This window comes from Abrus precatorius, unplaced genomic scaffold, assembly GCF_003935025.1.
Source record: "Abrus precatorius isolate BTA unplaced genomic scaffold, Abrus_2018 Scaffold3, whole genome shotgun sequence".
NCBI classification, from domain to species: Eukaryota; Viridiplantae; Streptophyta; class Magnoliopsida; order Fabales; family Fabaceae; genus Abrus; species Abrus precatorius.
Genome location: NW_020874373.1, coordinates 29,838,755 through 29,856,922, shown reverse-complemented (window position 1 = coordinate 29,856,922; position 18,168 = coordinate 29,838,755). Strand labels below are relative to the sequence as shown.

General features: G+C 34.1%; 1 pseudogene; it reads right to left on the bottom strand.

The window, feature by feature from the left end:
• Positions 1 to 421: 421 nt before the first annotated feature.
• On the bottom strand, positions 422 to 17,584 carry LOC113863473 (annotated as a pseudogene).
• Between the last annotated feature and the right edge of the window lie 584 nt (positions 17,585 to 18,168).

Genomic DNA, 18,168 nt, shown 5'->3' with positions numbered 1-18,168 from the left:
TTTAGAGTATGCTATGTTGAAAATATATTTCTGAATATTAAAAACTTCAAAAGAAAAATAAAAACTCAGTCATTTGCATGATAAAAATTATAGTCTTAAACTTTCTTTATATATTTTTAATGTATTGCTGGGACATATATAAACAAATGTGCTTACTGAAAAAATATTAATTTCATTTTTTTTCTTTTAATTTAGTTTGCGTATAAAAGAATCGTTCAAATACACTCGCTATAACAAGTAATGGTTTACTTTTATACTTCATGCTGCTCTCAAACTACATGCAGTTTGGCTTGCTAAAAACTAAATTTTTCTTATGATAGACCAATGCAATAGTATAAAAATTAGCTGAGATACAAAATATTAAGATGTTGTTCCATATTATTTTGAACCTTACCAAGGCTTAGTCCTCCATTACAACTATCTAGTTAATTTTCTCAAGTGCTTTTGATGTCTTCAATGATTTTAGATCATCTAACAACTGTATCAAGTTGTAGTAAGAGAATCCACCCTTCTCAATAGTCTTCTTGGAATCATCACAAAGTTTTCTTACTCTCCTCCTCATTTCTTTGCTCTCTGCTCCTCTTCCCATTAACTGTTCCACAGCCTTAGCAATCTCTTCCCTTCCCACCACTCCATCCTCTTCTACTGTTGCCCAAAACTTGTTTTCTTTGGAATCTATTGACACTTCAATTTTCAACACAACAATTAGCAACTTCTTATTGTAAAACAGCTCTGCAAACATAGGCCATGTGATCATTGGCAAACCAGCACTCAAGCTTTCAAGAATGGAGTTCAAACCACAATTAGTCACAATTCCTCCTACGGCAAGGTGATCCAATATCAATAGTTGTGGCACCTAGTATCAGGCCAGTAATTTATTATTAAGTAATCTATAATGTTTTATAGTTGTTAAATGTTAATTGAAAGATTATTTGGTATTAAAATAAATTTAGATGAAGTTTGAAAAAAAAAATGAACAGTAAGTTAGTGAACAGTAACTCTGGCATGAACAGTCGACGGTTTGAACAGTAACTCTGGCAAAAAAAAAATTTCAAAATTTTCCTTATAAATAGGGGTCTTTGTACAAAATTTTTATTTCTTTACACTTCTTAAAAGTTTTAGAGAGACCTAAGGTCATATATCACCATTTTCTTTCATACTAAATCTTCTTAAACTTAGATTTTTCGCTAGATATGAGATTTTATGTCTATTCTGAATGATTTAAAGTAAGTTTCTATAAGTTTGAAGTTAGATTTACTGTTTATTTCTCTTCTTCTTCTCTTTCTTATAGATAGTTGATGATATCTTAGGAGAAACTTCGTTGTAAAGCTAAATCTTCGATAGATCTTGCTTTAAAACAAGTAATATTCAGCAGATCTGATGTGAATCGTTATTCTAAGGTAAAGAGAGTTTACTTTAACTAGTAAACGATGTTTTGAACGATTTGGATTGCTATTACAAGAAGTTTTGAGATAATTTTGTCAAATCTTTTGGATAAAAAGCTATTTTCTAAGTTATAACCGTTGTTGATTGATTTAAAATGCTGAGATTTGGCTGAAATATTATGAAACTATTTAGTGGAGATGTTGATAATATGGTTTTGTCTGTGCTACATCATACTTAGGTAGATGTCTTGCATCATTATAGAGTTGAGTTACATGTTTAGGTAGGTAGACATATAACGATATAGCATGCTGAGCTGTACTATGCTGTGCTATCTGGATCCAGATATCAGAATAGGTCACTTTTGGACTAGCTTGATTCCTTCTGGATTACTTAAGTTCTGACACCAGTTGAAAACCGTTTTCATATTGTGAATGGGACTGTTACTGTGAGTAATATTTTGCTCTAACTATATGATTTTATTTTATTTTTGTAAGCTTGCCCCTGCATTTCTGTCTATGATGTTATGTGTGTGTGTGTGTGTGTATTGCGATGATCGTACGGTGGTACATGAGCAGGTGTTGCATCTACTTCACAGGCTGAGGGGCTAGTGGAGAAGTGTTAAATGGCTGGAGTCGAGTGATTTTTCATTAAAGTCCTTTCCCTTATATTTTGAGATTTTATATAGAAAGAGTTTTGTAGTAAAACTTTTGCATATTTTGAGTATTATGAACTAAATGTAATATTATGTTGTTCCGTTGGATATTTGCTGTAAGGAACTTTGTTTATTTTGAATGAAAAGTGAATTTTATATTTATATTCTATATTATTTAGCTATGTCAAATAAGTAAGTGGTGTAGAAATAATATTCTCAGTTATAAAAAGGGGTCGTGACATTTTAGTGGTATCAGAGCATGGTCTAGGTAAACCTACGAGGTGAGGTTGTTAGGCGTTAGTTGAGCATATTAGGCATTTGAGTCTTAGCTGTGAATCATATATCATAATTTCTAATTATTAGGTTGTGAGGGAACGAGCTTGATCACCTCGGTTCTCAGACACGATAGATGTAAAAAAATTTGGTATATAATACTTGGGTGAGCTATAAGTGAGTCATGCTGTGTGAATAATAGACTATTAAGCTAAGTTGTAAATGATTGCTAAGATAAGTATGTTTGTTATGCTGTGTGAATGCTAATATGATGTTATGCTAAGCGCCAAATTAATTAAATTGCTATGATATACTTAATATGAATATATTATTATAAGCTGAATCTATGAATAGCTATGTTGTGGTATTGCTTAATGTGTTAAATGTTAGTAATCTAAGCTAGTTTTATTCTGTATATTAAGATGGCTAGACTGAGAAAATCTGCTGCAAACCCTCCTCCTCATGCTGACGTGAACTAAATGGCTCACGCTATAAAGGCTATGGCAACCACAGTGAGGCGAAGTTTAGAAGTGATATAACAGCAATATACTGCAAATCAAGCCGCTGCTATAGCACAAGCAACAAAATCGACTGCCTCAACTATACCTTCTCCTGAATATTAGAGATTGTTTGAGTTTAGGAAGAATGATCCTCCTCAGTTTATTGGAGTTGATGGGCCAAATGCAGCCAAGCAGTGGATTAGAGATATTGAGAAGATTTTTCTCACTATGGGATGTATTGAGAATAGGAAGGTCCTTTATACTACTTATATGCTGATTGGCAATACTGAGATGTGGTGGCATGGAGCCCGTACTATGTTAGAGGTTCCGATGTGAAGTTATCACTTGGGATATATTCAACTGGAAAAGTTTTTTCCTACCCATATTCGTGCTGCTAGAGAGCGAGAGTTCCTAAACTTAACGCAAGGAAGCTCATCAGTTTATGAGTATGCTATACAGTTTGAGTGGTTGTACAAGTTTTATTCTCACCCAACCTCAGAGGAATGAAGATGTCAGCGGTTTCCTGATGGGTTAAGATCTGATATAAAGAGGATTCTGATTCTGTTGAGCATTAAGAAATTTGCTGATATGGTGAATTAGGCTAGCATTATTGAGAGCCTAAATGTTGAAGACACTAGTGGAGTTAGAAAGGCTCCATCCAGTAAAGCTGCCAACAGTTATGGTAAAGGCAAGGGTGCTAAGAAAGACCCTTATAGTCGACCCTCTCGACAGCAGCAGTCGCAACCGTCTTAGTCGAGAGGATCAGCAGCATCAGTCCCGGTGCTGCTGGGGACTGCTACTTCTGCACTTCAACTTAGGGGAGCAGCTACTTCAGCCCCTAGAGTCTCAGCATCGCAGACTGTCAGGTGCTTCAGGTGTGGTGGACCTCATTACCTGAGCCAGTGCCCACAGGTTGATGTTAGAGTTTGCTTTTTTATGCTAGCAGTTTGGGCACCTTGCTAGAGACTTTCCTACACCTAGTGGGGTAGCCTCATTTTCTGTTAGTGCCTTGCATTCTGTGAGGCCTAGAGTAGTCAGAGCCCTCGTGCCAAACAGATTGAGAGCATAGGGACGTGTATTCACTACTTTTGCATCAAAGTCAACCCAGGCGACAAATCTCGTTCAGGAAACAGCGGTAGTGGCAAGTACTTCTCTTTCTGTGTTGTTTGATTCTGGAGCCACGCACTCCTTTATTGCAGAAATTTGTGTGAGAAACTTAGGGTTACCGGTGAGCGATCTAGGATGTGAATTGGTAGTATTAATACCTACTCTGAGCTCGATCAAGACTTCGACAGTTTATGTTAGGTGTCCCATAATAGTTGAGGGAGAAAGGTATAAGATAATTGACTGCCAATCGTGTATTGATTGATTGTGGACAAAGGTGTCTGATTTTTCCTAAGCAGCAAGGTTGTGTTGAGCTAACTTTTACTCATCAAGTAGAAGTATCCTTAAGTGAAGGGTCTCTTGTTATGTTCTTATGGCCATTATGAATGCAGAGAATGAGCAGAGTTTGCACTCAATACCGGTAGTATGAGAATTCGCTGAGATATTTTTAGAGGATATTTTTAGAATATCTCTGCATAGAGATGTGGAGTTTGCTGTAAATTTGATTCCTGGAGCTGAGCCAATGTTTGTAGTACCTTACAGAATTGTGCCAAAAGAATTAATGGAGCTTAAGGAGAAGATTGATGATCTAATGTAGAAGCAGATGATTAGGTCGAGTGAATCACCTTGGGGAGCACCAGTTCTCTTGGTGAAAAAGAAGGACGAGAGTTCTAGGTTATGTGTTGATTTTTGTAAGTTGAATAAGTTGACAATCAAGAACAAGTACTCATTGCCACATATTGATGATTTGATGGACCAGTTAAGAGGCACTAAAGTATTCTCTAAGATTGATTTGAGGTATGGGTACCATCAGATCCGAGTAAAGGATGAAGATATCCCAAAGACAACATTCTGCACTAGATATGGTCATTACGAGTATATAGTGATGCCTTTTGGAGTCACTAATGCTCCGATAGTGCTTATGTACTACATAAATTAGATCTTTATACCTTTTCTGGATAGGTTTGTGGTAGTCTTTATTGATGATATCTTGGTTTATTCTAGTTTGCCAGAGGAATATGCAGAGCATTTGAGGACTGTATTAGGTATTTTGAAGGAGAAATAGTTGTATGCTAAATTGTCTAAGTGTGATTTTTGGCTAGAGGAAGTTAAGTTCCTTGGCCATGTTATTTCAGTTAAGGGAATTGCAATTGATCTTTTCAAAGTTGAAGCAGTGTTGCAGTGGGAAAGGCTGAAGACAGCCACAAAGATTCGTAGTTTTGTGGGCCTAGCAAGTTACTATCGGAGATTTATAGAAGGATTTGCGAAGATAGCTGCACCATTGACACGGTTAACTTACTGTGATCAACCCTTTGTATAGACTGAAGAATGTGAGTAAAGCTTTAATGAGTTGAAACAGAGATTAACTTTCTCGCCGGTATTGATTCTCCCTAATACTAGCTAGCCATTTGAGGTGTATTGTGATGCTTTACATCAGGAATTAGGGTGTGTGTTAATGCAAGATAAGAGGGTGGTAGCTAATGCATCTCACTAGTTGCGAACTCATTAGCAAAATTACCTAACCCATGACCTTAAGTTAACTACTGTAGTCTTTGCTCTGAAGGTATGACAGCACTATCTTTATGGAGCTCATTTTGATGTGTATAGTGATCATAAGAGTCTGAAGTATTTGTTTAATCAACGAGAATTAAATACGAGGCAAAGGCATTGCTTGGAATTCCTTAAAGATTATGATTTTCAGCTTCAATACCATCTAGGAAAAGCTAATGTGGTGGCTGATATATTAAACAGGAATGTGGTTTAGACATTCTCCTTAAGAGTTAGTGAAACTCTTTTGGTAAAACAATTCTGAGACCTGAACTTACATGTGGACTTATTACCTGAAAAGATTAGCTGCAGCCAGATTGTGGTACCTAACAGTTTCTTGCAGGAAATTAAAGACAAACAGTTGTATGATTATATGTTATGTTGGACTGTATTTCTCTTGGGGACAGATAAGACAGAGGGTTTTAGTAGAGATGCTGATGGTAATCTCAGGTGCTAAGGTCGAGTCTGTGTCCCTAGAGATACTAAATTAAATAGAGCAATTCTAGAAGAATGGCATAAGGGTAATCTTAACATTCATCTTAGTGTTACCAAGATGCATCAAGACTTGAAGCAGATGTTTTGGTGGCCAAGCATGAAGCGAGAGATAGTTGAGTTTGTTAAAGCTTGCTTGACTTGTCAGAAGGCAAAGGCGGAGCACTAAAATCCTCTCGAAGAGTTGCAGATGGTGAAAATTCATAGAAGTGAGACTATGTGACTATGAATTTTGTGTCTCATCTACCTAGAACAGTTAAGAATCATGATGTTGTGTGGGTCATAGTTGATAGGTTAACCAAAAATGTGCATTTCTTGCCAATCAATATGACCTGTAGCTTGAAGAAATTAGCAGAATTGTACATTAGAGAGATTGTCAGGTTGCATAGAGTACTTTCTAGTATTATCTCTGGATTTGTTAAAGCTTGCTTGACTTGTCAGAAGGCAAAGGCGGAGCACTAAAATCCTATCAAAGAGTTGCAGATGATGAAAATTCTGGAATAGAAGTGAGACTATGTGACTATGAATTTTGTGTCTCATCTACCTAGAACAGTTAAGAATCATGATGTTGTGTGGGTCATAGTTGATAGGCTAACCAAGAGTGTGTATTTCTTGCCAATCAACATGACCTGTAGCTTGAAGAAATTAGCAGAATTGTACATTAGAGAGATTATCAGGTTGCATAGAGTACTTTCTAGTATTATCTCTGGGTTTGTTAAAGCTTGCTTGACTTGTCAGAAGGCAAAGGCGGAACACCAAAATCCTCTCGAAGAGTTGTAGATAATGAAAATTCATAGAAGTGGGACTATGTGGTTATGAATTTTGTGTTCCATCTACCTAGAATAGTTAAGAATCATGATGTTGTGTGGGTCATAGTTGATAGGCTAATCAAGAGTGTGCATTTCTTGCTAATCAACATGACTTGTAACTTGAAGAAATTAGCAGAATTGTACATTAAAGAGATTGTCAGATAGTATAGAGTACCTTCTAGTATTATCTCTGATAGAGATTCTCAATTCACTTCTCAGTTTTGGCAGAGTTTCCAGGAAGCTATAAGTACGCAGTTGAGGTTAAGTTCTGCATATCATCTGCAGACAGATGGTCAATTTGAGCATACTATTCAGACTTGTTGCAGACTTGTATTGTAAAGCAAAGGGGTAATTGGGAGGATATGCTTCCTTTGGTAGAATTCTCTTATAATAATAGCTACCATTCAAGTATAAACATGGCACCATTTGAGGCTTTATATGGCAGAAGATGTAAAACTCCTATCTGTTGGTTCCAAGATGGAGTATATTTGATGGTTGGGCCTGAAATACTGCAAGAAGTTAAGGAGAAAGTTAAACTTATTAGAGAAAAGCTGAGAGCTACTCAGAGTCATTAGAAGTCTTATGCTTACCAACGCAGGAGGTCCTTGAAGTTTGAAGTTGGAGATCATGTATTCCTAAGAGTGTCACGTACTACAAATACCAGACGAGCATTGAAGGCACATCACTAAAGACCAGTAGCTTATGAGCTAGCTTTACCACCTCAGTTGACAGGATTACATAACGTTTTTCATGTATAACAGCTAAGGAAATATATTCCTGATCTGTCTCATGTAATCGAGTCAGATATTATGGAGATATGAGATAATTTATTTGTTGAAGTTTCAACTGCTCGTATTGAGGAAACTAGGGTTAAGAAGCCTAGAGTCAAGTCTATTCGACTTGTGAAGGTTGTTTAGGACCCAGTTACTAGAGATACTACTTAGGAAATAGAGGAGAAAATGAAAGAGTTGTATCCTCATCTTTTCTCTAAGGGATGAAATTTTCAAAGACGAAAATTTATTTACACGAGGAGAATTATCAGGCCTGTAATTTATTATTGAGTAATCTATAATGTTTTATACTTGTTAAAATTATTTGCTACTAGAATAGATTTAGATGGAGTTTGAAAAAAAAATGACAATAAGTTGGCGTAAACAATAACTCTGGCATGAACAGTAAGGTGGTGTAAACAATACCAAAATTATTTATTTATTTTTTTAAATTTCGCCTATAAATAGGGGTCTTTACATGAAATTTTCATTTCTTCACACTTCTCAAAGGTTCTAGAGAGACCCAAGGTCATATATCACCATTTTCTCTCATACTAAACCTTCTTAAACTTAGATTTCTCGCCAAATATGAGATTCTACGTCTATTTTGAAGGATTTGAAGTAAGTTTCTATAAGTTTAAAGTTAGATTTACCGTTCATTTCTTTTCTTCTTCTCTTTCTTATAAATAGTTGATGATATCTTGGGAGAAACTTCATTATAAAGCTAAATCTTCGATGGATCTTACTTTAAAACAAGTAATATTCAGTAGATCTGGTGTGAATCGTTGTTCTGAGGTAAGGGAAGCTTACTTTAACTATTAAACGATGTTTTAAACGATTTAGTATGCTATTACAAGAAGTTTTGGGATGATTTTGTCAGATCTCTTGGATAAAAGCTATTTTCTAAGCTGTAACTGCTGTTAGTTTATTTAAAATGTTGAGATTTGGCTGAAATATTATGAAACTATTTAGCTGAGCTGTTGAGAATATGGTTTTGTCTGTGTTGCATCATATTGAGATATATGTCTTGCATTATTATAGAGTCGAGTTACACGTTTAGGTGGGTAGACGTATAATGATAGAGCATGCTGAGCTATATTGTGTTATGCTGTCTAGATCTAGATACCGAAATGGGTCGCTCTCGGACCGCCTTGATTCCTTCTGGATTACTTAGACTGTGACACCAGTTGAAAACTATTTTCATGTTGTGCATTAGATGAGTTGGAAATGCATGGGGTTGTTACTGTGAGTAATATTTTGCTATATATATATATGATTTTATTTTATTTTTGCAAGTTCACTATTGCATTTTTGTCTATGTTGTTGTGTGTGTATTGCGATGATGATCGTACAGTTGTATGTGAGCAGATATAGTAGGTATTGCATCTACTTCACATGCTAAGAGACTAGTAGAGAAGTGTTAGATGGCTAGAGTAGAGTGATTTTGCATTAAAGTTCTTTCCGTTATATTTTGAGATTTTATATACAAAGAGTTATGTAGTAAAACTTTTGTGTATTTTAAGTATTATGAACTAAATGTAATATTATGTTGTTCCGTTAGATATTTGTTGTAAGAAACTTTGTTTATTTTAAATGAAAAATAAATTTTGTACTTATATTCTCTATTATTTATCTATGTCAAATAAGTAAGTGATGTAAAAATAATGTTCTCGGTTTCTTATAAAAATGGGTTATGACACTAAGTTCCATATGATACAACCGTTGTTGTTTTCATTAATCCTTTGCTCAAATTCTTGAGGGAAATCTCCATCTTTTTTTCTTGATGACCCAGATGAAATTATGACCAAAATTTTCAAGCCCATAAGCAATTTCAACAATTTGAGCATTAGAGAGCTTGGCGAAGCTTCCAAAACTTACATAAAGTACAAACTCATTTTGCTTAGAATTTAGCCTCTTTGAGTCTTGTGTATGATCCTCCATAGGTATCCAATTGGCCTTTTGTTCATCACCATTGTTAACCCATGCTAAAACTAGCCCTACACTCCAACACTTCACCCTATTATGCTCTGATCAAGGTGTTCGTAATTACTTTCAAGTTCAAGAAAACTGTTGTATAATGTTCTATAGCTTTTGCTTTCTGTTTCATATATTTCATTCAAAGTGTCTGTGGTTTCACTCTTAGTCCTTATACATTATTCTTTCAGCTGCGTATGTGGAAGGCCAAGAATAGGAAATTTCTACGTATTAGAAACTAACCTCTCGTGACGCTTATGCTTCCTGATAAAATGACTCGCACAGCTTGAAAAGCAACTTCTGCTGTAATAATAGAGCCTTGGAATGTAAGATTTTAAGTGTCTTATGTGAGGAGCATGTGACTTATCTAGGGACTAATAAGTAATTGATTAAATTATTAAAGAATAAATTATAATTGGGTAAATGGGAAGCAATTTTCAAATTTTAAATAATTGCTTATTGATGGAGTTAGCAGTTGAAAGTATATATATCAATTTAAAAAGATGTGAAACGGCTGTGACGTATTTTCTCTTCCCCTTACCATCAATAACGTAGAGAAAATATAAGAGTAAGCCAAAGAGATAAAAATTAGTTTTTTTCTCCTCTCACAAAAAAAATTTAAAATGTAAGGATTGCTCTCTTTCTTCATTAATGGATAAAGGTTAATCATCTTTTATAATTATGCGTTATCTGATAATTGTGGAATTTCAAAATTCTATAATACTTTTCTACTATTATTGATTATGTGGAAATACTTACATGTGTCATTTTTTCAATTTACATGAACCCTAATTTTTCAAATTAGGAATTCTAGTTTTCGTTGCACGTTATATATTTAAAATCGAAATTGGTTTCCAATTATGCTTGCACAAAATTTTACGGCAACGACTTATTAAAATATTATTATCTACATTGTAATATTTGAAATGTCTAGTCAATTACTGCAACTCGATGACCATGAATTGCTTAGCTTATTATGTATTCAATTGGCTTTAAATAATAGAATTTGATTTTGAAATATATTGATTTTGTCAATTGCCATATGTGTTGTACAATTCCATAATTGATTAATTGTAATTACCATACAATTCAAAAGTTGATTATGTGACTGGTTGAAAGTCAATTATGGTTATTTTATTACTGTCTTTCAATGGCTACTAAAATTAATATCAGTTACGAACGATATTGGTTTTGGAATTAGAGAATATATGATGAATTTGTTAATCACCAAAGTGTTCAAATTTAAAAGTGTTATTTAATTTCAAATTAATGATAATTTTATTTCAATTACCCATAGAATAATAGATGCTAAAAGATAATTATTAGTTTATGGGTATATATTGAAATTCATTATTATGAGACATTTTTGGATCACCCAAAGGTTGATTAATTGTCCTTATAATTAATGAGAATAATTGTAGGTAATTTATATGTGCCATTAATTTATTTATATACCTAAAGGTAGTAAATATTTCTAATTGGTGCATGTTTTATTATCGACTGATTGTGTATTATTAGTATCATTAAATGTTATGTATTCTGATGTATCACCTAAAGGAGAACATTAGTATATATTAAGTGTTAGAATGCCTTGTATGTATATTTATGTCTCGAAACACTTATGTATGTTTTAATTATGCAGTAATTGTTCTCAATATTCTACACTCTAGCATTTTGTCTGTGCTAATTTTTAATGGGCTTAACTTCTCTAACTAGAGTGAACAAGTTCAATTTCACCTTGGTGTTTTAGATCTTGATCTTGCTCTTCAAGAAGAGAATCCTACTGTTATTACTAATGCTAGTAGTAATGAAGAAAATACCCATTATAAAGCTTGGAAAAGATCAAACAGACTTAGAATGAGTGTGGCAAAAATGTGGAAGAGCACTCCCAAACTGCTGACAAGTCTCTTGCTGGGACATTAATGAGTACACTGACCAACATGAGATTTGATGGTTCGTGTACCATGCATGAGCATGTTGTCAAAATGACAAACATTGTTGCAAGGCTTAAGTCCATAGGCATGACTGTGGATGAAAGCTTACTTACACAATTTATTCTTAACTCATTACTGACTGAGTATGAGCCATTCCAAGTGAACTATAATGCCATGAAAGATGAATGGAATGTGCATGAATTGCACAGTATGTTAGTTCAGGAGCAAATACGACTTAAGAATCAAGGAAGTCATTCAGTCCATTATATAAGCCATAAAGGGCATCAAGGAGCTGGAAAGAAAGTTGTGAAGAAGCATGATACGGGCAAAGAGCCACTGAAGATTAATGAGGCCTCTACACAAATCCAGATGAAAGATGATAAATGTCATTTTTGTGGAAAGTCTGGTCATTTTCAGAAGAATTTCCAAAAACAAAAAGGCTTGGTTCGAGAAAAAGAGTAAGCTCAATGCTTATGTATGTTTCGAATCAAACTTAACTGAAGTTCCACATAATACTTGGTGGATTGATTCTGGATATATAACTCATGTTTCTAACACAATGCTGGAATTCCATTCGATCCAAGCCATAAACCTAAATGAAAGGTTTGTGTTTATGGGGAATACAGTGAAAGCTCCAATGGAAGCTGTCGAGACTTATCGCTTGATCCTTGATACTGGACATCATTTAGATTTAGTAGAAACTCTTTATGTATCTAGTATATCTAGGAATTTAGTTTTAATGTCTAAACTTGATGTTACTGGATACTCTTTTAATTTTGGAAATGGATGTTTTAGTTTATTTAAACATAATTATCTCATTGGCACTAATACTCTTTGTGATGGTTTATATAAATTAAATTTATATGGTTTGTATGCTGAAACTCTCTTAACCCTGCATCATAGTATTGGCACTAAACGTAGTTTAGTGAATGAACGTTCTACTTACTTGTGGCATAAACGATTAGGTCATATCTCTAGGGAAAGAATGGAAAGACTAGTAAAAGGTGGAGTTCTTCCAAACTTAGATTTTATTGACCTAAATGTTTGCGTGTATTGTATAAAAGGAAAGCAAACAAAACACACAAAAAAAGGAGCCACAAGAAGTACCCAGCTTCTTGAAATTGTGCATACTCATATTTGTGGACCTTTTGATGTTAATTCTTTCGAAAAAGAGAGATACTTTATTACTTTTATTGATAACTATTCCCATTATGGTTATGTCTACTTGCTGCATGAGAAATCTCAAGCAGTGGATGCCTTGGAAATCTACTTGAATGAAGTGGAAAGGCAATTAGACAGAAGGATGAAAGTTGTTAGGTCCAATAGAGGTGGTGAGTATTACAAAAGCTATGATGAAACTGGGCAACACCCAGATCTGTTTGCTAAACTCTTTGAGAAATGTGGTATTTGTGCTCAATACACAATGCCAGGTATACTACAACAAAAATGGCATATCAGAAAGGCGTAATAGAACATTAATGGATATGGTTAGGAGCATGTTAAGCAACTCTTCTTTACCCTCATCTTTATGGATGTATATGTTGAAAATTGTTGTGTATTTGTTAAATAAGGTTTCTATTAAGGCAATTCCAAAGACACTTTTTGAACTTTGGACTGGTAAGACTCCTAGTTTAAGGCACCTGCATGTTTGGGGTTGCCAGATAGAAATAAGGGTTTATAATCCGCAAGAAAAGAAACTAGATGCAAGAACAATCAATGGATATTTCATTGGTTATCTAGAAAAGTCCAAAGGGTTTAGATTTTATTGCCCTAATCATAGTACAAGAATTGTTGAAACTGGAAATGTCAGGTTCATTGAAAATGGTGAAATCAGTGGGAGTACAAATCCACGAAATGTGGAAATTAAAGAAGTTAGTGTACATATTCCTGTGACTTGTGCTTCTAGCAGTAGAGTCGTTGTTCCTCTTATTGTTACACCACAGCATAATGAAGAAGAGCAATACAATACTGAACCTGTGATTCATAATGAACCTGTTGTAGAAGAACCACAAGAAATAGCATTAAGGAGATCTCAATGGGAAAGAAGACTTGTTATTTCAAATGATTATATGGTATATCTACAAGAGTCAAAGGCAAACTTAAGCATTAATGATAATGATCCAGTTTCGTTTTCACAAGCTGTAAGTTGTGATAATTCTGATAAGTGGTTAGATGCCATGAAAGAAGAGTTAAAATTCATGGAACAAAATGGGGTTTGGGACCTTGTAGAATTTCCAGAAGGTTGTAAGAGAATTAGTTGTAAATGGGTCTTTAAAACCAAACCTGACTCTCATGCCAATCTTGAACGACACAAGGCCAGACTTGTTGCTAAAGGTTTTACTCAAAAGGACGGCATTAACTATAAAGAGACATTTTCACCTGTCTCACGAAAGGATTCCTTTAGGATTATCATAGCACTGGTAGCTTATTATGACTTGGAGTTGCATCAGATGAATGTGAAAATTACCTTACTCAATGGAGATTTAGAAGAAAATGTTTATATGGATCAACTAATGGGATTCTCAGTTGAAGGAAAGGAACACATGGTGTACAAATTAAAGAAATCAATATGCGGACTCAAACAAGCTTCCCCGTCAATGGTATCTAAAGTTCAACGATCCTGTTGTATCCTTTAGATTTTATAAAAATACTGTTGATCGGTGTATATATCTGAAGGTCAGTGGGAGTAAGTTTATATTTCTAGTCCTGTATGTTGATGATATCTTACTTGCAGCTAACAATCTTGGTTTGTTGCATGAGACTAAAAAGTTTCTTTCTAGTAACTTTGAAATGAAAGATATGGGTGAGACAAGCTATGTGATAAGGATAGAAATATTTCAGAACAGATCACAAGGATTGTTAGGCTTATCTCAGAAAGCATATATCAACAAAATACTAGAGAGATTCAGAATGGAAAAGTGTTCAGCATCACCCATTCCAAGTCAAAAGGGAGAAAAGTTTAGTCTCACGCAATGTTCTAAAAATGATTTGGAACGGAAACAAATGGAAGCAATTTCGTATGCATCTGTTGTTAGGAGTATTATGTATGGTGATAACCACGTCGCAATGGTATCAAACAAACTAGATTTTCTTAACAATTTTGCAATAGAAGGAGTAAACCTAGGTCATCTCACAAGGACATAAAATGCATTTTGTTTCTGGTTCAATCATATAATTTCATATTAGCTTAGGGAATGATTGTTTTGAATTAAATTGTAAACAACAGAAAAGAAAAGAACAAAGAATAATTTCAACGAAATATGAAGTTCAACTAATTTAAGATCTCAATCACTATAACACAATTCTCATTGTTACACGAATACAACGAATTTCCAATCAACACTAATTCAATACGACATTAACAATCCAAAATCTAAATCTAGATTATGAATTCCATCAAAAAAAGAACTACAATCGCAAATTCAATGCTCTAACGAAATTCAGAACAATTGATTGATTGAATTAGGTGAATTCCTTTATTTCAAATCTGAAATTCTCATTCTCTGTTTAGAATGCAAATGAAAATTCAATATCATAAAAAACATAATTATCCTAATCAGAAAAGAGGAGGAAGAGAGAGAATTTGATAGAACCTAATCTGAAACTCAAATGCAATGTAGTTCTTGAAACCTTGAACCGATTGATGGATTAGCCTTGCTCCATGATCATGCTTGCTTTGGCCAAAAACCAGAAAACACGAAAAGATAAAAGGTAGAGAGACGAAAATAAAAGAAGAAAGAATTTAAAATAGAGACTTTTTGATTTCTAAAAAAATTGCGAAAAAAGAAAAATAAGGATTCGTGCATGGAATCATAACCTCTATTTAAAGACAAAATAATTGGGCTTAATTAAGGCCCAACTCCCTAACGAGGTTCTTAAACACCTAACTAAGTAAAATCAACAATACAATCAAATTCTGAAAATTTTAGTGCAGGGCTGCAAAATTGTAACACAATTTTGGACCTGAAGATGTTCGAATTGGGCTTTTCTCCCAACAGAGAAGTTATAGATCTTTGTCTTATCTTTCCAGGGACACCAAATTTGTCCAATTCCGAGTAGTATAGCTCTAGATATGGTCTTTGCAAGAAACTGTATCAAAATAAGAAATTATGGTGGGAATTAAAAAAGATTTACATTTAAATCCTAAATTACTTACTAACACAAATCTAAACTAACACATCAAAATAATGCACTAATGAAGCTCAATTAAACCAAAAATATAGAGAAAAAGATGTACTAAAATATGACCATCATATGCTCAGACCTATACCAAACCGGATATAAGCTTTGCAGCTGGAATGTTGGGTAAATATCAGAGTAATCCTGGATTGAATCACTAGAAAGTTGCAAAGAAGGTTCTGAGATACCTGTAGAGAATGAAAGAACACATGCTTACGTATAGAAGGTCTGATCATCTTGAGGTGATTAGGTATTCAGATTCAGATTTTGTTGGATGTGTGGATACAAGAAAGTCCACTCTTGGCTATGTCTTTCTTTTAGCTGGAGGAGCAGTATCGTGGAAGAATGCAAAACAATCAATTGTTGTTGCATCTACCATGGAAGCTGAATTTGTAGCATGTTTTGAGGCTACAATTTAGGCTAATTGCCTGCGAAACTTTATTTTAGTGCTTGGAATAGTCAACAGTATTGTCAAGCAACTGAAAATTTATTGTGATAATTCTGCAGCAGTGTTTTTCTCTAAGAACAACAAGTACTCTAAGGGTGCTAAGCATATGGAACTAAAGTGCTTTTCCATGAAAAATGAAGTACAGAAACATAGAGTGTCAATAGAACATATTAGCATTAACCTTATGATAGCTGACTCTTTGACAAAAGGATTACTACTCAAGATATTTATTGAGCATGTTAAAAATATGGGCATTATTATTTATGATGATTGTTAAATGCAATGTTTACATTTTGTATTATGCACTTAATACTCTGAGCTCATTTATGGATATGTTTCTTATTATCCGTTTTCTTATATGCATGCATAATTGTATTAGAATAATGTAAACAGGTACTGTCTTGAATAAAGACATTATGTTTGACCAATTATGTACTTCTCACTTACCGGTCATATTAAGGAGAAGACTAATCTTGTAGTACATGAAAGGGATTATATCGATTAAGTGATACATGACCGTCGTAACTCAAATTAGTTCTTATTTTTAATTATGATTTATGATGTACTCAATGTATGAAATGATTTAGTCATGATAATGTGCATTATGCTTTTATTTATTAGACCATGATATTGGATAATGTCACATGAGTCAAGTGAGAGAATGTAAGACTTTAAATGTCTCATGTGAGGAGCACGTGACTTATCTAGGGACTGATAAGTAATTGATTAAATTATTAAGGACTAAATTGTAATTGAGTAAATAGGAAGTAGTTTTAAATTTTAAATAATTACTTATTAATGGAGTTAGCAGTTGAAAGTATATATATCAGTTTAAAAAGACTGTTCTTCTCCTGAACGTGACATATTTTCTCTTCACTTTACCATCAATAACATAGAGAGAATAGAAGAGTAGGCCAAGAAGATAGAAATCGGTTTTTTTCTGCTCTCATAAAGGAAATTCAGAACACAAGGATTGCTCTCTTTCTTCGTTAATGGATAAAGGTTAGTCATCTTTTATAATTATGCGTTATGTGAGAATTGTGGAATTTCAAGATCTTGTAATAGTTTTCTACTATTATTGATTACGTGGAAATACTTACATGGAATGCTTAATTTTGCAGCAGATTCCACTGTCCAAGGATAGAACATGTCTTTGGCTAGACAATCTGTTTTCAGATCCAGAATCAGAAGCTCAATTTGATCTCTGAGCATTGATATTCCATGACTAATTTTACCCAACATTTCTAGGGAAGTGCCATCTTTGAAGTTTTCAACCCCATCTGGGAGGCCAACTTGGGCTGCAGGGAATGGAACTACTTGAGTTTTGATGTGATATCCACAGCTGGAGTCACTGTTTATGGCTTTTTGGAATGCATTAGCATGGGTAGTGATAATGGTAACATTGACACCATGTCTGGCAAATAGCCTTGCTGTATCTACCATGGGATTCATATGGCCAGGAGTTAGATATGGTAGAAAAATGACATTGAGTTGGTGGGCTTGAGATTCTGTCATCGTGGCTATTTGAGATGTGAAAATAAAAAATTACTCACAGTTCCCTTTCCAAAGTCCAACCACAATCACAAATTGTACCTCTTTCAAGCTTCCACAAGTACGTCTCCAGTGATAAGTGACATTATTTTTATATAACCAGTGGATTAAAACAAATTTCATTCTATTTGTTTTGGTTATTACCTTGATTTTTAGCCGATTTTTGTTCTTTCCGTTATTTTTGGCATGTTTCTTTTGTTTCCTTCTGCTTCGTCCGGTTTGTCGAATAGGTTTATTGATTATTTGTTCCTTAATATCCTTTGAATTGTTTCTCCTTGTCTTTTCTTTTTTTTATTTTTGGTATGGGAACGGCTAGAAAGGTTAAAACAAGTTATATATATATATTACATAGTCAAATTTAATAGTATGTCAATGTCTATTTGTGTTTTGACAGACAATAAATTTCGTTAAAATGATTACCGAACTGTTCTATAGTTGTTCTAATAAAATTGCAAGAATCACTATTCACTACAGAAACAAGACATAGGAAATTTGATATTGCTACAAAAGAAACTGATTCTTCATCTGAGAGCCCTTGCAATAAAATC